At 47.0% G+C, this 21,318-nt stretch overlaps 1 pseudogene across 1 annotated transcript in view; it reads left to right on the forward strand.

Annotated features, from left to right (window-relative positions):
• Positions 1 to 10,309, forward strand: part of LOC309857475 (myomegalin-like) — a 58,657-nt pseudogene extending 48,348 nt beyond the window's left edge. Inside the window, exons 17-27 of the transcript in view lie at positions 265 to 454; positions 1,307 to 1,431; positions 1,967 to 2,190; positions 4,469 to 4,583; positions 5,341 to 5,507; positions 5,617 to 5,676; positions 6,811 to 6,954; positions 7,970 to 8,108; positions 8,416 to 8,462; positions 9,477 to 9,528; positions 10,172 to 10,309. The product of the transcript in view is annotated as a myomegalin-like (transcript). The remainder of the gene's footprint in view (positions 1 to 264; positions 455 to 1,306; positions 1,432 to 1,966; positions 2,191 to 4,468; positions 4,584 to 5,340; positions 5,508 to 5,616; positions 5,677 to 6,810; positions 6,955 to 7,969; positions 8,109 to 8,415; positions 8,463 to 9,476; positions 9,529 to 10,171) is intronic.
• The last annotated feature ends 11,009 nt before the right edge of the window (positions 10,310 to 21,318 follow it).

Genomic DNA, 21,318 nt, shown 5'->3' on the forward strand with positions numbered 1-21,318 from the left:
AAGAAAGAAACCGCAGCGTTTTCTCTAATAGCAGGGTAGACCTTATGAAATCAGAAGATCAAGGGCATTGTAAAGATGGAGACTCCACATTCCCCAGGGTGTGTGGATGTAATGAGCTGACACCCTCTGCTTCTCTAAGCAGATGTGGCATCAGCTTGCATTCCCGTTGCCTTAGTTCTATGCATCAGGATGGAGGAGCTTGGGCTCCTTGTCCTGCCAGCCTCTGCCCCCACAGTGTAAGTCGTCCTGTGTTCTGCTCCCCAGAGCACTCCCAGGAGACGGAACGCCTGAAAGAGGCCCTGCTGTCCTCCTGATCCCGGCTTCAAGAGCTGGAGATGGAGCTGGAGCGCCAAAAGGGGGAACAGCAGCAGCTTCTGGAAGACTTGAAGGAGAAGCAACAGGAGATCTTGCATTTCCAGGAGGAACGCCTGTCCCTCCAGGAGAAAGACTCCAGGTAAGGGAGAGCCCAATAAGAAGGAAAGGGGCCCTGTTTTCAGATTTAATTGGATATTGGCAAGACAGGTATTGGAGCCTTTGGGGGTGCTCAGTTCCCCTCTGCTATTCCTGATTTATGGATGAATTTGAGCAGAAGGAAGGACTTATCTGAGAATGCCTTTTCACTCCAAATTTGGGAGAGTAAAACCCTATTTTAGAAGGCTCAGCATATCAGGGGCACCTGGGTGTTCTGTTGGTTAAGTGTCCGGCTGTTGATTTTGGCTCAGTTTATGATCTCGGGGTCATGAGAATGAGCCCTGTGCTGGGTTTGGTGCTCAGCTTGGAGTCTGTTTGGGATTCTTTCCCTCCTCCTCTCCCTCCTCTTCTGCTCCTCCTACTGCTTGCAGGCAAGTAATCTCTGTCTCTCTCAGATCAGTCTTTTAAAAAAAGGGGGGAGGCGTTCAGCATATCAGATCCTGGAGAAAAAAAAAAAAATGTTCTCATCCTTCCTATTAGTTTAAGGATATTAGTCTCACTGTAATGTAGGAAGCATCCCCACCAGTCATCATGGGCATCCCTGACATAAACCCTATGACTGCCTATCACTGGGAATAGAGCACTATAGGGGCAGGAGAATGCAGAGCTTGCATGTCTGCTCCCAACTAACGTAGCTAATGGCATGACATAAAGCGAAGTTACTTCACCTCTCAGAGCCTCTGTTTCCACATCCATAAAGTAAAAGTAATGGTCTTCATGACCCCTGGGTTGACATCTAGGGCTAAAGCTCCATGATGCAAAGGCTGGATGACAGGTGGCCTGGAGGGGCCAAGGGGCACCAGGTTCTCAGCGGGCCCTTGCCTCCCCCGTGCAGGCTGCAGCACAAGCTCGCCCTCCTGCAGCAGCAGTGTGAGGAGAAACAGCAGCTCTTGCATTCCCTCCACTCAGAGCTACAGATCTACGATGAACTTTGTGGCAATTCCAAGAAAGGGCTGAAAGATATGTTTTCTCCCTCCTCACCTCCCTCATAAGCTCCATGCCCTTGCTTAGGATTCTGAAGAGGTCCTTACACTGGGAGTGGTAGAGCTCTGGAAAGCTACAGAGTTCTGCCTCAGCCAGGTCTGGGGCTCCCAGTAAGAACAAAGTAGTTCTCTCATGTAAAAGCCCAGAGGTTGGTGACATGTGCAAGATCCAGCCAAGACATCCTTAAAAGTAGGTAGATAAGAATCCAACTCTGTCTGCCTAGGGGGCCAGAGAAAAGTTGAGCAAAGTCCAGATTATGCTCATGTAAGGCTCTCCAGATGCAGGTGGGTCACGTGAGTCTCAAGGCAGTTCTGGTGTGCAGTATCTCACTCAGTGAATGCTGAAACCCACGCAGGAAAAGGAGGCAGCTCCATACCAAATGCATGGCCTCCTGGGGCCCTAAGAGGAAAGGGTCCTGAGTAGAAAGGAATGCCCCGAAGGAGTTTTCTGACAAATGCTTGGAAAAGCTTGGATCTGAGCCACCAGACCCCTTCTCTCTCTCTTCTTTCAGCTCCCACCTGGGATGCCTGTCTCCAGGCCCCTTTGAGCAGTGGACTGTGCCACCTGGTGGCAGAGATCCGAGCTTTGTGAGGGCAGCTGGAGCAAAGCATCCAGGTGAACAGCTGTCTGAGATTGCAGCTGGAGCAGCAGTTGGATGGCAGGGGGAGCAAAGCCAGCCTCAGCCCCTCCTCGCTCACCAGGAGGACCCTGGAAACAAGCAACTGCTCCTCCAAGGTAGGAAGGGCAGGGGGACCAGAAAGCCCGTTGCCAGGATGTCTGTGGTGGAAGATCTTCCCTATTCCACACTCCTTAGGGTCCAGGTGAAATCAGAGTTGCTTCAATCTCCAGTCTTGGGTGAGTGGGTGGGATTGAGGGTCCCAGCTGGCTCAGGCCCCAGATTCCGAGTTTGCAGGTACAGGTTGCTTGCCTTGGGCAAGGTGTTTGAAGTCCCCAGGTACTGAAGCCTTACTTTCCTCATCTTCAGGGTGAGGACAATAATCATATGTATCTTATGGACAATCATATGTATGTTATATGGTAATATGGTAATTAAGCCTTCAGTGCAATAATTTATAAGTGCCTGACACGGTATGCATCGCTCAATAGTTAATAGCTTGTGAGTTAATATCTATTCCTTGTACTTGTGGAGTGCTTTAAAATTTACCACAAGTTTTCAAACAATTTTCCAAACTGTTTCATCTGAGGTAAGGGAGGTTTTACTTTCATATTTCAATGTGGGAAAACTTTGAGATTGAGACATTAACCAGCTAAGACCCGACCCAGGATTCGAACTGGATGTTTTTATTTCCAGCTGCTGGCCTTCCTCCTCACGTCCTTCCTCCTCACCAGCGTCTGTCTCCGTATCGCTTGCCTTCCAGATTCCCATTCCCTGATTGGAGGGGAGCTCAGCTGAGGGGAAACCATTCCCGTCCCGCAGGCAATGCTGGTTGTGGAAAGCAAGGGGATGATAGCTCCCTTTATTCCCAGTGGCAGTCATCTCCTCCCCTCCCCTCCGCGTCTGCCCTTCCAGATACTGCCTTGCCTGCTCTCTCCCTCTCTTCTCAATGTGCTTCATCCAGCCCCCTTCGCCTAGCTTCAGTCTGAATGTTAGTACTGTTGCCCTCCATCTTGACACACTCATTTCAACTTATTCTTTTCTTTTTTTAATTAGCCATCTTCTCTCACCTCCAGGACCCTATTTTCAATTTTATTTCAGTAGGAGCCATTTCTGCTCAGGATTCTCTAAAGATGAGCTTTCAGACACGTTCCTGCCTGCTCTTCCTGGGGCATGTTAATCCTTAGCTTCCCCCCCACCACCAGTCCTGCTAAATTTTCACTAATTAGGCACTGACCTGTCAAATGAAGGTGACACTTCCAAGATCCTGTGGTGTGGCCATTAGATGAGAAAGTGTCACATGGACTATGTCCCATAGTAACTGCTCGGCCACAATAGGTGAATGCCTGGCTCCCCCTGGGGAGCCGTGATGGTTGTAGTGTTCAGTTATAACTCCCCACTCTGCCCTCCTGGCCAGACTTCCTCTGTTACTGCATCCCCATGACCCCAGGCAGGACTCAGCCCCAGTGACTCGGACACTGTGCCTGCTCCTTACCCACAGTGGCCTGAGCTGGAGAGCTGGTTCTAGGCCAAGTCCTGAGCAGGATTTTCTGCCTTCTCTGATATTTTCCAATTCTTCCACTGTAGGATTGCTACCTGGTCTCCAGGAGGGCATCTCTAACCTTCCATGCCTTCTGTCTCTACTCTTCTCATCCTGCCACATTTTTCCTATCACTAACTCATCAGAATGGTGATTGGAATGCTAGTTTAATTGCCCACAAGTCCATTCATACTTTGATTCAGTATTTTTGACACATATACTACACATATCTGATGTGGAAATATTGGGACTCAGAGCTCAAGAAAGAATTCTTGAGACCTCTTCATGCAAAAAGGTGTTTTACGATAGCATGGGGACAGGACCAATGGGCAGAAAGAGTGGCACTGAGTTTGGGAGGAGCCATTGATTATATACTTTAGAATTGGGGGAGGTACAGGTGAAGGAAAGTTTCCAAAAGGACTTTAATATGCTAAAGAAGACTCATGGGATCCTGGAGGCCTGGCTTTTGTCAAGCTAAGACTGTTTTTCCCTTTAGTGGGTCTTTAAGATTAAGACAGTTGGGGTTCCTGTAATGTCTTATTCTGCCTGCCTCTGCATCATAGGTTTAGTTACAAGGCAGTGTACTAAAAATTGCACACATAATTATTTTCAAAACGCAGGCTAGAAAAATGCTCCTAATAATCTTTCAAACCAGAAGTCGCTTCTCATGGAGCTCGCTTCCATTAAAGGGACATGTTCTTGTTCCAAACTAAGGGATTTGTTTGCTGTTGCTTACCGTCACAGTTGGGGTGTAATGAGAACCAACCACGCTGCCTTAGGTCTCTGCTGGTGACAACTAGGCTGTGCTTGGGTTTGGTTCAGGGTTCCTGAAAATAGTTGTTGTCTTTATGCCCTAGACTCCATTGCTTCCCTCCAGTCCGAAAGGTTGGTATGAACTCCCCAGCATTCACATTCCCTGCCTTTCTGCTGCCACTACTGGCTCAGAGACCACCATTTTCAAGAGGACGAATGGTAAATATGGAAATGGAAGGATTCAGGGATTGATGATGGAAAATTCCCAATACAAGTAGCCTTTGGTTACTAATGGGTACATTACCTGAATGTAGAGATTTTTCTTCTTGGGTCCCAAAGTCTTTAGTCCTACTCATTGCACCTTCTGTGGCCATCTGTTTTGCCATTATTCTTCCTCCTGTGGTTTTCCTATTGCTCTGTTGTGCTTCACTGCATGGTGATCTCTCCATCCTTGAAAATGCTCTCTGTGTCTAGCTTAATTTCTTTGTGTCTTCTTTTTTTAAATGGGTTTATTTTTAAATTTATTTATTTTTATTTTTATTTTATTTTTTCAGTGTTCCAAGATTCATTATTTATGCACCACACTCAGTGCTCCATGCAATACATGCCTTCCTTAATATCTACCACCAGGCCCTCCCAACCCCTCACCTCCCTCCCTTCCAGAACCCTTAGTTTGTCTGTCTTCTTAACTGGAAATTTAAAATTTTTATTAAAATAATATTTGTCCTGGATATTTCATTTGTCAATAAGGATAAAATTTTTCCTCCTGGCAATTTGATCATTATGAGATGATGTAAGAAAGATCATAAAAACATAGAACCCAGAAATCTATGGACTTCACACCTTGCTGTACTTTTCCCAGAGTGCCTTTCCTATTCCTGGCCTCTTTCACTCCTTGATGTCTATTTTAGAATGAAGTGGACTGAGGATATGCTTATCACTGTGAATTCTATGTTGTTGGGGTTTTGTTTTTCAGAGCTGAATTTGGATGCTTCTCCAGTGATGAAGAAACCTCCCAAGCAGGAAGATGAAGCTACTGATGGCTCCTTTGCCAATAAGCATGGCTGGCATGTCTTTGGCCACATTGATGACTACAGTGCCATAAGACAGCAGGTAGGGGAGAACAAACTGCTGGTCAAAAAGATAGCAGCTCCTGAAAATAAATTTTAAAAAAATTTTTTAAATAAATAAATAAAAACAGATGAAAAAAATAAAGAAATAAAATGTGCCACATGGAGGGAAAAAAAAAAAGATAGCAGCTCTTGTGAGATCAGCCTGCACCTTCCCTGGCCTTGAAACTCAGGGCACAGAGGTAATCACACAGTAGGTCTTAAGTTCTCCTTTTCCTTGTGCCCTTTCTCCTTCTGATCTTAGCTCCTTCTCCCACTGCATATCTCCCATAGCTGAGTCTACATCTTCTGCTTACACCCAGCTGGGCTTTTCTTCTCCATCTCCTGTTTTCACTATACACTCTGCCCTGACTGACGTTTCCTCTCATAAACACAGAAGAGTCAGAATTGTCATCCTCATCTGTAGGGGATTTGCTGAGTATTGGCTTATGTGTCGTGCTCTACTGAGCACCCTTTCCTTGCTTATTATCTGGTCCAGTCACCCTGGCATACGGTCCTTGATCAGAAGAGTAAAAGCACTTAATCAGGCGGCTGGAAATTCAGGATTTGCATCCGCATGGGCCACATGTTGTGGAAGGGGCAAAGCCTGGCAGCCATGGGACTTCTCTGGGCAGACTGAGCAGGGCAGGGAAGCAGGCAGCGCACCTTCTCAGAGTGCTTCCCTGTTCAGAGACCAAGTACTGTTCATTTGAGGCACTGGAGGTGCATGGATGTGTGGGGACAGCCCTGTCTGCAAGAGCCTCCACTCCAGAGAGAGGGCCACATATCCAAGTAAATAAGGACAACAGAGGATCTGGGCTCAGTGTCGGAAGCCATCCTCTGAGTTGGGAGGGTGCAAACACAGAAGGGGTCCTTGGTCCAGGCAAGGAAAGTCACAGGGTCCTAGAGGAACCACTGGTGAGATACACAGCTTCTCTGGGTGGTGGAGGATAGCATCCCAGGTAAAGGGAATGGCATCACAGTCCTTGGAGCTACAAATGGTTCAGCCCAGTTGAAGCAGAGGTATGATTTAGAGATACACATGGGGGTGCCAAAGCAAAAATCAGGGACCTTAGAGCCAAGAGCACAAAGCAGGACTAGCAGCTTACAGAGAGTATGAGAGAAGTCAGAATCTAGTGATTCTTACAAGTTGGGGGTCACTGCTGAAATGGAGATCCAGGGCTTCCAGGTTTAAAAACGGTTTCACACGTTCAAGCAGGCCCATGCTTGTGCCTCACTCTTGAGGGAAACCTGAGCCCTGTGCTGAGGGAGCCAGAGCAGGGGGAAGGGAATGATCTCTCAGTCTGGTGCCCAGGGCAATCTCTACTTTCTCAAAGGTGCCGGGCAACAAAGGCACCCATGAACTTGGGAGCAGCGCCCAGGCCCTGCAGCACACCCTGGACGAGTCGGCCTCCCTCCTCACCATGTTCTGGCGAGCGGCCCTGCCCAGCTCCCCCAGCCCTGTCCTGTCTGACAGCACAGTGAGTGGCAGCCTCCTTCATCGCTTCTGCCTCAAATGCCATTCTGCCTCCTCAGTTCCCAAGTCCTAAAGGTCAGGAGCTGGACAGTTGAGACAGGGGTGCCTTAGGGGAGGGTTCCCAAGGGAAGACCTGTCATCCATGGTGGCAGCTGGCAGGGTAGGTCCTACAACATCCCTTCTCCTCCCACCGCCAGCAAAGAGGGAAGGACAGAATATGAAGAGGGCAGACACGTGAGGACCCCGGCAACCAGGAGTGTTTGGGTTCTTTCACTTTCTGAACTTAGCTCAGCCGAAAAATGTAGGGACCTGTGAAAATGTTGACACTTCCTTTCCCCGGGCCATCCCCACAGAATGTCACCAAGAGATAAGCAGCTTCCTAGAGCCACCCACTGCATCCCACACACAGCTTTTCTTATCCCCAGAGTCAGCCGCCCCACCACCAGGTGCTCTCAGATATAAGGCCTGGACTCTGGTCAGGGGGAGTGTGGACAGCAAATTTTCTCCATCTCCCCCTACCAGCCCTGCCTAGGAGCCTGAGGCCAGATTAAAGCACTAAAACCTTATGGGCCCCAACTAAGCCGGTTCTGAGGCAGAGGGTGTTCTGCCATCTTGAATTTGCGCCAAAGATTTACAGAATCGCACACTGTCTCCCCAGGCAAAACACGCCCAGCTAGCAAGTCTTATCCATGAGGCCCTGGTACTAGAACTGATGTCAGCACTGAATGAGCGTTCTTGGTCCACTGCTGGGAGTCCTGGCACTGCCCGGGGATCAGGACACCTACAGCCACAGGAATGGAGGCCTGTTTCCATCTGCACCTGGGTCTCAGTGTGCTGACCTAGCACCCTCAGTCTAAGCTGGCCTCAGCTGGAGCCTTCTAGGGGCTCTCGTGGAGGGACTCCAGTCCAAAAATCATTGAGAGGATTGTAGAATCCTGCTTTTGATTTTCAAGAGCCACAAAGCGTCAGGTTCTTGAGGCCTTCTGACCTGTGACAGAGAGCCTATTTCCCTCCCCCAGGGACAGTCCCTGCAAAGGGAACTTCTGGAACTGAGAACCAGACTGTCCAAACAGGAGAGTGTCCTTCAGAGCACAGTGGAGCATCTGAAGACCGCCAACCAGCAGAAGGAGAGCATGGAGCAGTTCATCTTCAATCAGTGTGGGTGCCCCTGAGCCAGGGGATGAGAGAGGAAAGGTAGGGGCAGGAGGACTTCCAGGCTCCCCACTTGTGCTGCCGATGGACCAGGACCAGACAGACTGGGTGGGGTGGGGAGGAGGGCTGCAGACCACTGTGTGATGTCCCCAAACCTCCTGTGCCATGAGTAATTGGGGATGTGGAGGGAGGGGTGCATGGGGGCAGCAGGACACCCTGATCTGAGCTGCCAGAAAGAGACCCTTTGGAACACACTAAGCAATTATGGCCCCAGATGGTCACTTCTACCTATTGGGCTGTTTTGTTGTTTTAGTGACCAGGACACATGATGTTTTGAAGAAGGCAAGGACTAATTTGGAGGTAAGGACACCACTGCACCTGCCAGAGCCACAGAACCCAGCCCAAATCCATCCCCACCTGTCTCCAGAGTCTGCAGATGATCCCCGACCCACTCTGACCTTTCAGGAGATTTCAGTCCATTCCTAGGACTCAGGTCTGCACTAAATGTCCTTCTAGCTTCGCTCCCCATCACCTCTCCCACCCCAGTCCCTTCCCTGCCATCTCATCTCCCAATGACATCGTGACCCTCTTCTTTCCTCACCGCACTTCTTCCCTCCTCTAGGCCAAGTCAGGAGTCCGAGGAAAGTAAGTGAGTTGATTCCCAAGATCAGAGGACATGGGGAGTATGCCTCTGAATTAGCTTCTAGGAAAGGGGCTCTGGGGCCAGCTCTAGTGTTTCCTGTAGCCCTTTTCACTTCATAAAAAAATAAACTGGAGATGCCATCAAATTGGTTGATTCTGTTGCACATTCTATTGGAAGAGAATAGCCATTCAGTCTTGGTCTTTCTTTTTTCAAAGAAAACTGTTGGGTCTTCTTGACCTAAAAGAAAATTTGATAATAAAAGAAATGAAACTTGAAGGGAAACATTTTATGTATATGGCAGGTATTATGTACATTTACTTGAAATACTAACCTAATCCCTAGCAAGTAAGCTGAAGTGTACCAAATGGCTTGTAAATCAGAAACTAAACCTTTAGGGGAACCTGGGTGGCTCAGGCAGTTGAGCATCTGACTTGATCTTGGCTCAGGTCTTGATCTCCTGGTTGTGGCTTCAAGCCCTATGTTGGGCTCCACGCTAGCCATGGAGATTCCTTAAAAAAGAATAGGAAAAGAAACTAAACCCTTCACTGGACATTAAAGTTTTGCCATAAGCAATTGGACCTTTTCCTAGGAATGTTCCTTATGTTGCCTGAGAGAATATTGATCCCATGGCGTGAAAATGGGTTGGGCCATGACTTCACCCTCTCCCCCTTTTTTTTTTCTAATTCTTTTGTTCTTCTCTGATGATTCCTTTCTTTCCTGAGCCTCTTTAGAAGAACACATACAAGATGGCCTCTGTAAAGCCTTATTCCTGTTCCAGCAAAGGTAATCCAACAGCCCCACACACCCACTGGCTTCCCCATGTTTGAAAGTTTCCTCCACACTTCCCAGAGACCAATGGGAAGGGCCTGAGGCCTGCGTTCCAATCCCAGGCTTGTCACTAGCTGGCCCTGTGGCCTTGGCCCATCCATCTGTAAGAGGTGGCACTAGGGGCTGTTGGAGCTCCCTGCTGAAGGGGCCTCTCCCTCTCCACATTAAGTACATGGGACATGAACTGAGCAGGGGACTTCCCTGCGTCATGTCCTCTCCTTCCTACAACAGGCTATTTCTTCATGGGCATGTTTCATACTAAGCGCTTCGGTTCCCGGGAAGTCACAGAAGCCATCATTTTGCTCCAAGTGAACTGGGGAGTGGACTGGCCCATGAAGAGGGAGTGTGGGATCTGAGCATCTCATGTGCAGTGGCTCTGAGTGGGGCTGTCACCTGCCTGTGGTGGTGGGGAAGCTTCCCTCTCACCTGGTACCAGGGGCTCCTCAGGTCTACACCCCCTCCCCTGGGCTCATCCTTCTGACAGGCTCTTGCTGAGCTCCTGGCTCAGCCCCCACCAGTGCTCACTGTAGCTCAGGGAGCCACCAGCAGAACCTGATACCAAGTTCTCACCTTGTTGTATTTCTGTCTCCAAGTGAAGTACGTAAGGGCGCTGCCATGCACCCCAGTCTTATGACCCTTGCCTTCCAGGAGCCATGGAAGAAAAGGAGCCACCGGAGGTCCTTCAAACAGCAGGACGACTGGGCTGCCCCCCTTTGGTGCAAATCCCATCTGCTGAGGAGACCTGGAACCCAGTCCTCCACACCTGCCAGAGGGTCCCATCCTCTTCCCAGTGGAGGAGGATAAAGGGCAGACAGCTTCTCCTGTGGCTGAGGAACACCACCCGCCAGGGGCTGCTCAGCCCAGCACTGATCTGTAGAGGAGCTCCTGACACTGCTTCTGCGCACCTCACTGACCTGGGAACCGGCCATGGCCAGTCCTCGCTCCAATGCCTGCCCTCAGACAGTCAGCTCAGGGGACACAGGACCCTGCTTCCTAGAGATGGGACCCCTGATCCCCACACAGGAGCTCCTCAGCCCTTTCCAAAGCCCATAAGTGACAGCAGTGCCCTGAGGGCCAGTGGGGCTCAGCACAACTCCCAGATCCATGCTTCCCTGGGGCCAGTTTAGCCCGGCTGCCGTTCTGCTGAGCATTCATCTACACTGTGGCTCCTGAGTGCTTCAAATGCTTCTGGTGAAAGCAGTGGCTTCCCATGTGCCATCTCCTGCTTAGCCTAGCACCTCCTAGTCCCCTTCCTTTATGATCTTCAAAGTATGGCCACCTCAATCTGAATATGCTGCTCCCTTTCATCACCCTAATTCCTCTCTAGGAAACTTGGGCTCAGGGCCAGCCCAAGCCCATTGAAAGTCCTGTAAGACAAACCAGTGATCATTTTTAAATGGCACCTGAGAAACCCCAGTTGTGGGAAAGCCTAGTCTGTGTCCTGACAGTGCTTTAGAAGGTGTGTACGTGTGTATAAATGTATGATAGATATTTTTATATGTTGCTGTAGTAATTTGTTGAGGGCAACATAACTGGTGGACAGGGTCTGTTAGAGGAAATGAAACACAGTCCTTTGGGTGGCTATGAAAGTAAAATGTGTACAAATAAATAAAAGGTTTTCCTCACATGCTCTGTTTCTGATTTCTGCACCAGTCTCTAGGCTGAGCATGTAAGAGTAGGAAAGACACACTGTCCCTAAGAAGGTCATAGACTATACTATTGAAGTCTACACTTAAAAGGAGTTTTGCCTTCTCTGCCATTTTGTAAGAAATCCCCAATCTAAAAATATTAGAGAGTGGTTCTTAGGTTTGGGGAGCCTTAGAATCAGCAGTGGAGATCACAGGAGCCACTTCCTGGGCTCTAATCCCAAGTATTTCATTGATGAATCTGCATTTCTTACACAAATACCTCAGGTGATTGTCTTCTTTTTCTTTTTTTTCTTTTGGGTTTCAGAGCTTTTCGTTTTTGTTTTTGTTTTGTTTTTAGCCTTTTTTTTTTTTTAATTTCTTTTCAGTGTTCCAGAATTCATTGTTTATGGACCACACTGAGTGCTCCATGCAATACGTGCCCTCCATAATACCACCAGGCTCACCCAACCTCCCACCCCCCTCCTCTCCAAAACCCTCAGATCATTTCTCAGTTTCCACAGTCTCTCGTGGTTCATCTCCCCTCCCCAACTTCCCCCAACTGCCATCTCCTCTCCATCTCCCCATGTCCTCCATGTTATTCCTTATGTTCCACAAATAAGCGAAACCATATGATAATTGACTCTCTCTCCTTGACTTATTTCACTGAGTATAATCTCCTCCAGTCCCGTCAATGTTGATACAAAAGTTGGGTATTCATTCTTTCTGATGGAGACATAATACTTCATAGTATAAATGGACCACATCTTCCTTATCCATTCATCCGTTGAAGGGCATCTTGGTTTTTCCTACAGTTTGGTGACTGTGGCCATTGCTGCTGTGAACATTAGGGTACAGATGGCCCTTTTCTTCACTACATCTGTATCTTACCCAAGGCGATTCTGATGCAGACCATAGTTTAAAACTGTTGTTCTCCAACATTGACCCAAAAGTATAAATAGATTTGTCTTACTTTGATTGATAACCTTTAACTGAAAAGCGTGTAAGTCCTTCCATAAATGTTGGCACAGAGATCTGCAAATATTCCTTAGTTATGTCCTTTTGCCTTTCAAGAATTACTATAAAGCTATCACTCCACAATTATTTCCTAGAAAGAGGCACAACCAGGGACAACAACAAGCAAAATCCTCAAATAGTATCTGACAACCATCACCACCACTGCCACCAGTAACAAAAAGACCCCAAAAAAGACTCTCACCTGAGGTAGAGATGCCCCCTATTTTTATAGTCAATGGAGTGACTCCACATCTGCTCTCACACTCTGTTATGCAAGTATTTCCATGAAGGCCTTTGGCTGTCAATACAGAGGAACTCGCTGCCCCAATCGGCTGAATGGATGAAAGCCGGTAAGCTATTAAGGCAAAGAAACCAAGCATGAGACCATGTCACCCTGTGCTTATTCCAGCATCCCAGCGATTCCTCCTCCATCCCTGTGCCGCCAGGGCTGCTGCACTCTGATGGGATAGTCAGTAATCAGTGAAGAACTCACACACTGCTTCTACAAAATTCATTTTAAGTACATAACATTTAGGAAAGCAACAGAGTATGGTGTCATATTAACCTCACTCTGCTCAGGACCCAGTCACAGATCAGTTGCTTTCCACCTTTTGTGAAAGGCTGAAAAGTAGCTTTGTGCCTTAAGGGACCTCATTGTAACAAAGAAAATGTACCTTTGATGGGAACATTGTCCAATATTCACTTCTTTGTAATTTATGTCCTAACCCTCCCTGTGAGAGTAACAGAGCCCACTCTTTCCGTGTGACCGCCAACGTCTTCCACTTGGCATAATTCCCATAAGAACCTGGATGAGCCCCTGCAGGGAACAGACTGTGGATCCTACAGAAAAGGGGGGGGGGGGAGACACAGGTGATGAGGAGAGCAAAGGCCATTGAAATGTAAATAAAAGCAAATTTCCTTACAACCTGCAGCCCATGACAAAAAGAGCAGGATGTCCTCCAGGAATGCACAAGCACCCTAACGGTAATGCTTTGCTAGAGGCAAAAAGCAACCTTAGCTAGAAAATAGCCAGACCTCCAGGATCATGAAATCTCTTATAACACCTAAAAATCCCTTTGGAAATGTCTTTATCTCCACCCTCCACCCCCAACGTACAGTATATGTTAAATCACTCCTCACAATCCCAGGGCACCTCTTCCTATCCGGGGTCCTGTACCTGAACTTTAATAAAAACACCTTTTTTGCCCTGAAGATGCCTCTTGACCATTCGATCCTGGCCCACATCACATCAGCAGGTACCTAAAAGTAAGACATAAACACGAATAAAATTAGCTCTTGACCTGTGGACCTAAGACAGAAAACCTGCAGAGTTTGTACAGAATTTATCGCATTCCCCAGAACCCATTACCACGGAGGTGAATAAGCTAGATGCTTCTTTTTTTTTTTTTTTAATACATGAAAAACCACTAGGTTTTATTAATGAAAATATATTAAGTTCACACATACACTAAGTTATGCATTTCAAATCCAGTCTATCGTCACTGTTCAAAATACAGAATACACGTGTGCAAAACCGTTCGAGTGTTGTTGGAAGGATGTGGAGTACCTAGTTCCCAAAATTTCAGGACTGAGGTACATTCCTAAGACAAGTGTATGTTCAGTGGTATGGCACTGTAGGGAAGAGTTAGCTACCTTCCTTCAGTCATCTGTCAGGATTTCCTCATTTAACCATATCAAGTCATAATCTCTAACAATTGCTTACAAAGACTCATCGATAGTGTACTACCTCCCACCTCCTTTTTCTTAAAGAACAATTAGTAAAACCTTCTATTTCTAATATTGAGGAAGTTCTTTACTTTAAAACATAGAGAAGTATGTGTTCTGAACACCTATTTCATGGTAACATACATCAATGTTGTAACTATAAGCAACTCCAAGGAGACTTTCCTCATATGTTGTATATTATACAGTCCTACATCTTCCATGGAAAATTAGGCACGTGTGCATCCCACTTAATGTAGCAGGGCATCTAGTATCTTTGATGGAGCAACAATCAGCCACATGGTCTTCCAGACTCAGTAGGGATAAAGGGATTCTTGGTAGAGATTTCAGAGTAAAATAAAATTATTTGTCACAAATCTCAAATAAGGTCAATGTGAAAAATGTTTAAAAATATAGTGAAATTAAACACACATAAAAGCCTCTCTATGAAATCTGTTGAAACGTTTTCTAAATGTTTGATTTTTCCTTGTAATAACTATTTTCAGAGTAATGTCTGAATTGAGTTCCTTCATTCGTTACAGTTATTGGCGTTTGAGTTCAATTAGAAAGTCTTCTAAATATTTGTGTCTTTAAATTTACTTTATTTCATGCACTCTCTGGTGTTTACTCCAGTGTGTATTAAAATGAAGGTCTTTCCACATTCATTAGTTCCAAGGGTTTGAATCTAGTAAGCATTTTGTGATATTGAGTAAATACTGAATTCCAGAAAAGGCGTGTCTTGTCCACTTTCTTGACATTTTACAGTTCTTCTGCTACATGGTAACTATGACTTGAAGTAAGTTGGGAGTTCCAGTGAGAGGTCGGACACATTCTGTCTATGTGCAGAGTTACTCTCCTATATAAAATCTTGGCCATGAAGTAAATGAAGAAAAGGCCATAGATGTTTTCACACATACATTATGTCTGTAGATTACTCTCCAGTTATGAATTTGGCAATGTCGAGTAAGGTTTGAGGGCCACATAAAGGTCTTGCCACATTCTTCACATTCATAAGGTTTCTCTCCAGTATGAATTCAGTGATGTGCAGTAAGTCTTGAGCTGTCATGAAAGGCCTTGTCACATTTGTTACATTGGTAAGGCTTCTCTCCAGGGTGAATTCGGTGATGTTTAGTAAGGGACGTGACCCACAAAAAGGCCTTGCCACAGTCATTACATTTGTAAGATTTTTCTCCAGTGTGAATTCGGTGATGTTTAATAATATCTGAGGGCATCTTAAAGGCCTTGCCACACTGTTTACATTTGTAAGGCTTCTCTCGGTGATGTTGAAGAAGCCCTGAGCTCTGCTTAAAGGCCTTGTCACATTCTTGACATTGGTAAGGTTCCTCTCCAGTATGAATTCTGTAATGTTGGGTAAGCACTGAGTTCTGATTAAAGGTCTTGCCACATTCATGACATTGGTAAGGTTTCTGTCCTGTATGAAGTCTGTGATGTTGAGTAAGGTCTGCAGGGTGCATAAAGGCCTTGCCACATTCTTGACATTGGTAAGGTTTCTCTCCAGTATGAACTCAGTGATGTTGAGTAAGCTCGGAAGGCCACATTAAGGCCTTGCCACATTCCTGACAATTGTAAGGTTTCTTTCCAGTATGAATTCTGTGATGTTGGCTAAGCCCTGAGCTCTGGTGAAAGGCCTTGCCACATTCCTGACAATTGTAAGATTTCTCTCCAGTATGAACTCAGTGATGCCGAGTAACGTCTGAACTCCACTTAGAGGCCTTGCCACATACTTGACATTGGTAAGGTTTCTTTCCAGTAGGAGTTCGGTGATGCTGAGTAAGGTCGCAATGCCACTTAAAGGTCTTGCCACATACTTCACATTGGTAACATTTCTCTCCAGTATGGGTTTGGTGACTTCCAGGAAGCGTGGAGGGCAATGTAGATGCTTTCACACCTTTTGCCCATTTGTACTGTTTCACTCCAGTATGGATTGGCTTATGTCCCTTTACTGATGAAGGGTCCTTAAAAGGTTTACCACATTCCTTGCATTTACATATTTTGCATATTTTCTCTCCAGTATGCATTCCCGGAACCGAGATAATGTTGAGTGGCAGTCAAAGGATTTACAACATTCCTTAAAAATACAAGTTTTCTCGCCCCTAGGAATTGTCTTGTTTCTATTTTGTCTTGATGACTGACTAAACAGGGTCCCTGGTTTATTAGATGTGAACGGGCTTTTTGCCTCATGAATTCTCTGATGATCAGCAACACTGCAGGACTGGTTATGAGCTTTCCCACATTCATTATCCTTGTGAGGACTGTCTCCAGAAGAGAGTATACTGAGGTTAGAGCTTGGATGAAAGCCTTCCCCACATTTATCACATTCATAATGGTTCTCCGCAAACCTAGTCCTGACACATCTGTGAGCATGGGAGCCCTGGTTCAATGTTTTCTCAGATTCAGTGCACTGAGCAGTTCTGTCTCCAGAGAGAAGCCTCTGGTCATACTGTAGGGTCGACTCCTCTGTGAAGCCCCTGTCAAATGGATCCCACTGAGCACTTTGTTTTTCATTTCTGAATCTCTGATTTAAATTCAGGCCAGTCCTATCTTCCAAATGGCTCAAATCATTATTCTCATCATGGACTAGGTTACTTTCCAGATGTGCCAAATGATCTGTCCACAAATCGCTATGATGGAATATCTGATTGGAGCTTGTGCTGACAGAAACACACTGCTCTGCATAAACAGTTGACTTCAAAAGGGAGGATTTCCACAGACATTTATGTCCTTCACCATTTGGAGCAGTGAGATTCTCATGAAAGGCAGTTGACTTGGTTTGGATTTGTCTTCTCTGAAATCTTTGATGCCCATCACGCTCCCCATCGTTGTCCCAGTCTCTATGTAAGTGTAAAATCTCAACAGCACTATGTTTGTATCTGTGCATTGATCCATTCCAGAAAGAACCTTGTATGCTCTGCTTTAGCAGGAAACTCTGGGTGTCCTGCGAAGATACAGCTGAATGGAAGCCTATGGTCTCTTTTCTCTTCACATCCCAGAGCTGCTTCTCTTGCTCCAAGAAAGCGATCAGGTCTGGCTTTGACACAGTGAGACCTAAGAAGCAGAGGTGTCCATAGTTCTCCAACATCACATTCCTGTACAGTTGCCGCTGAGTGTGGGTGAGGTGTCCCCACTCCTCCTGAGAGAGTTCTATGGCCACATCCCTGAATGTCAGCTGTCCCTGAGAACTGGCCATTTCTCCTTTCCTTTCGTCCTCTGGATTTCTTTCCCACAAGATACCTGCTGAGGCCTCTTTTGCCAGCGAAGCAATGAAGCTGCTGTTCCTCTTGATCCCCAGCTCCGTGTTCACATTAGATTTGGGGTCTGAGGCGTGGAGTTCAGGTCATACAGCAGAAATGAATTTAGGAGAGGAAAACTTGTTTTTCTGGCTCCATTCTGAGTTCTTTGGCTGAGACTTTTTGAGTATCAGAGGGTTCCAGTGGAGAGAAAAGTTAAATGCTTCCTTTTGTTCACAAGTCAATACTTTATCGCATTCTTTTTAAGTCACAGATATCTTAAGAGAAAGTTTCCTTAATCTGGAATAATGGTGGGGAAATCTGAACCGGGCAGTGCCAAGTCCACAGGGTGGTCTTCTTTGCTCCTCACAAGAAGGAGCAAGCTAGATGCTTCTTACCGTGACATCAAGTCACCATAAATGGAGTGCCTTAAAAGAACAGTTCTGAGGGTGCAGAGTCCCAACAAGGATCTCAATGGACTAAAATCCAGACGTCCACAGGGCACTTTCCCTTCTGGAGGCTCTAGGAGAGGGTGGAAATTAGTCAAGGGAAACCACACTAAAATGCAGTCACAAGGTTTTAGCAAGGGAGCTCCTCTGCCCTCCTTACCTCCTATTGCATTGCAGCCCCAGGGGAGAGGCTGATCTGACCATACAGGGACTTGACATTGCACAGGCATAGGCCTCTACTAACCTGGCCAGAGTAAGAAATGCTAGCTTTGTCCCCCCAGGGAGACACCAGCTCTCTTCTGACTCACAGTTCACCCCGATGGACTTTTAGAACAATCTTCCCAACTGACCCCTTTCCTCAAAAAGAAGAGCATCCCTCCCATTTGTTCTCTGGACTTGCTTATGGATTTGCCAACATTGCTTTATCCCAGATCACCTTTCCCTTTTATTCCCGACAAGTCCCATTTTTGCTGGTAAAATAATTGGCAGTTTGTGTTTTTTAGGTGAAACACACAGTGTGTCTCTTTGCCTGTTCCAGCTTTTAGAGGCCCTTCCTCCATGCTTAGCCCCAGCCCCAGCAGAGAGAGTCCTCCTCACGCAGCATCCTTCTGACCTCTTTCTCTGCCTCTTCCAGTTTTAAGACCCCCTTGTCATTCAGGGGGTTGCCTGGAGAATCCAGAATCATCTCCCCATCTCAAGGTCCTTAACATAAGCACCTCTGTAGGGTCCCTTTTGCTGCTGATGGAACACGTGCACAGGTTCCTGATGATGGGGTTTTGGAATACAGGTGAGGTTTGGTGGAGTGAGGTTGGGATCCAATGACAAAGAAAGAATTCTTGCAATGTCTCTGGTGCAAAATGTTGGTTTTAGTAAAGCATGGGAACAGGACCCTTGGGCAGAAAGAGCTGATGCCCTGGGGTTGGGAGCCAAGGCTCATTATACACTTGGGCATTAGGGGTTGGGAAAAAATGAGGTATTCAAAAGAATATGCTAAAAAGGACCTTCAAGATCCTGGAGGCCTTTGCCATTGTCAAGTTAAGGTTGTTTTTCCCTATAGTTCAGCATTACCAAGAACACAGCTGGCAGCTTCCTGGAACTGTCCCAGAGACCTCACCCAGGAGTGGGATGTCAGGAGCTCAGGGAGTCAGCCTGTGCTTTCTCCTTTAGCTAGCCTTCTGCTTCCTCCTCACTGGCATTATCTTGGGCACCTCCTAAGGACAGGGCATTATTCTGCCTCCCACCACACTACAAACTAGGTGACAACTAAAGTTGGACACCCTCCACCCCCCCCCAATCTTTTCAAATTTCAACAATCCAGTAAAAGCAAAGCACTCCCTCAATGCACAATCAAGATGAAGGCAAATCAGGACCCTAGGACACTCCAACCAGGGCCATAAAATTGCCCAAGTACTGGTCTCTTGGGAGTATTTGTTTTGCTTTGTTTTTCAGGCCTGGATTTTTTCCATCAAAAGGCTATCTTTGATGCAGAAATCTCATCCAAGGGAAAGAGCACTTCAGTGGAGGGAGGGAAGGTGGTGGCAGAGCTGGGGGCCTGAAACCCTGCTAACCCCCTGACGTGAACTCTGAGCCCAGTCTAAGGGAGCAAAATGGATGGTTTCCTTTGGCCCGGTCCTCAAAAGCAGGATCCTTGGGCGTTCTCTCTCTGGCAGCCATGAGGGGCGCCACGTCCCTGCCCTAGGAGCCTGTCTGGTGAAGAAGCCAGCCCTGGTGGTGTTCTCAGGGCCTGGGATGTTGCTGCCAGGTGTCAGCCAGAGGGCCAGCCCAGAGGTTGCTGGCTTTGGGTTCCCCGCCCCCTCCCATGGGGTATCTAGGCCTCTGGGTTGTGTGGGGGACTGGCTAGGAGGCTGAGCCCCACAAGTGCAGCCAATGCACTCTGTCTCCTCAAAGCCTGTTCTAAGGAGAGGGAGAGAGAGAGAGAGAGATGGATCTGTGCTTCTCTGTCTGCTGGAAAGTCCTCCCTCGTGTTCCTCTCAGGCTGGGGCAGCCTCCCCTGTGCTGAGTGCTCTGTGTGCCTGTCTGTGTGTGGTGGCAGGGAGACCCCCTGACATCATAGATAGGGCGTGTCTGATGTAAATCAATTACTCTTAGGCAGTGGTTCTGGGCTGGAGAACTCCTGGGGCAGAGGATGTAGCAGTGCTGTAGCTTTCATTGTATTAGGAAGACTCCTGTGGAGGGTGAGGATGCTTGGGGCAGGAGTGGGTGCTGAGGGTTTTGGAGAGCTGGCTGGTGAGTAGTGAGCATGTGTGCAGTGTGGACTGTGGGTGAGGCTAGTGTGGGGCGGAGGCGGAGGCGGAGAGGGTCATACTTACCCAGCAGGTGAGACACCATGATCAAGCAGGTCGTTTTCCCAGGATGAGGCTTGTCCATTGCACTGCAGATGTGCTGATCCCTGTGATTTCCCCAAATGTGGGAAACTCGACTCCATAATTGATAGCAGTGGGGGACTGCGTTCATGCTTTCCCTGGGTAATAGGGGAGATGCTCTGATTTTTTTTTTTCTTACAGCTTTATCATTTAAGAGAGCATTTGTAGTTGGTGCTGTTTTAGTGGTACCACTTACTTAGTGAATGCGTGATTTATAACCCACTTAACCACATTGCTGGTTGATTGTCTTTCTCACCAGAGACACGTGGGAGTCCTTTATGCACAGTTTTTAGGAAAAGATTGGGCCTCTTGTTTTTCTTGAGGTCTCTCCTGAAGCAGCGTGCCACGTTCTCCAATATTTTGTGTGATTCTGCTTACATTTTGGTGTCTTTCAGCCCAAGGATCTAGGCGAAGAAGGTGCTTTCTTCTTCTTCTCCGCGTTCCCCAGGGAACACAAGCCAGAGTCTGTCCCCCTCTGCTGCCCTCTGGCTCCCCTTTTCCCACCAGCACCCTACAAAGCCTCATGCAATCCCCAGACTCCCTATCCTTAATCAGGCCACTTCTTACCCTTGGCAGCCTTCCTCCAGAAGGCCTTTCAGAGAATATAGGCGTTGGAATTTGACATGCTTTTGTTTGTTTATTTATTTATTTAAGTTTATTTAAGCAATCTCTATACCCAGCAGAGGTGGGGGGATCCCGAGCTCAAGACCCCTAGATCCAGAGTCTGGTGTTCTCCAGACTGAGCCAGCCAAATGACTCTTGACAGGCTTCTAAAGAGGCATGTCTCTGAAGGTTTTGAAGGGGTCGGGGGTGGGAGGTTGGGGGAACCAGGTGGTGGGTATTAGAGAGGGCATGGATTGCATGGAGCACTGGGTATGGTGCAAAATCAATGAATACTGTTACACGGAAAAAAATAAATAATTTTTTTAAAAAATTTTAAAAATATAAAATAAAGAGGTACGTCTGTCCACTTGCAAAAGACCCGTTCAGTTGGCACCATAGACCTTTCCCAGACAGCAGGTTAGCTCTTGGGCAAGGGGTGGTGGGCCTTCTGCTTACTCTCAGGCTCAAGCAAAAACTGTCCTTACAGCTGTGTTGCTTTGCTCCAAGCTTGAAGGGGTTTCTGGCTTTGTGCTTTCACTGGAGCTGGGGCTTTTTCCCTGTAAAAGCCTCTATTCAGAATCTACATTGACGCTTTCCAACTTTGATTTTTACTTAGTGGGGGGCACACCAATAGGGACTTACAGGAAATGGTTTACTCTTCTCGACCATTTAACAAATCACTAAAGCTACACTGGAA

Source organism: Mustela nivalis (genome assembly GCF_964662115.1).
Source record: "Mustela nivalis genome assembly, contig: HAP1_SCAFFOLD_755, whole genome shotgun sequence".
NCBI classification, from domain to species: domain Eukaryota; kingdom Metazoa; phylum Chordata; class Mammalia; order Carnivora; family Mustelidae; genus Mustela; species Mustela nivalis.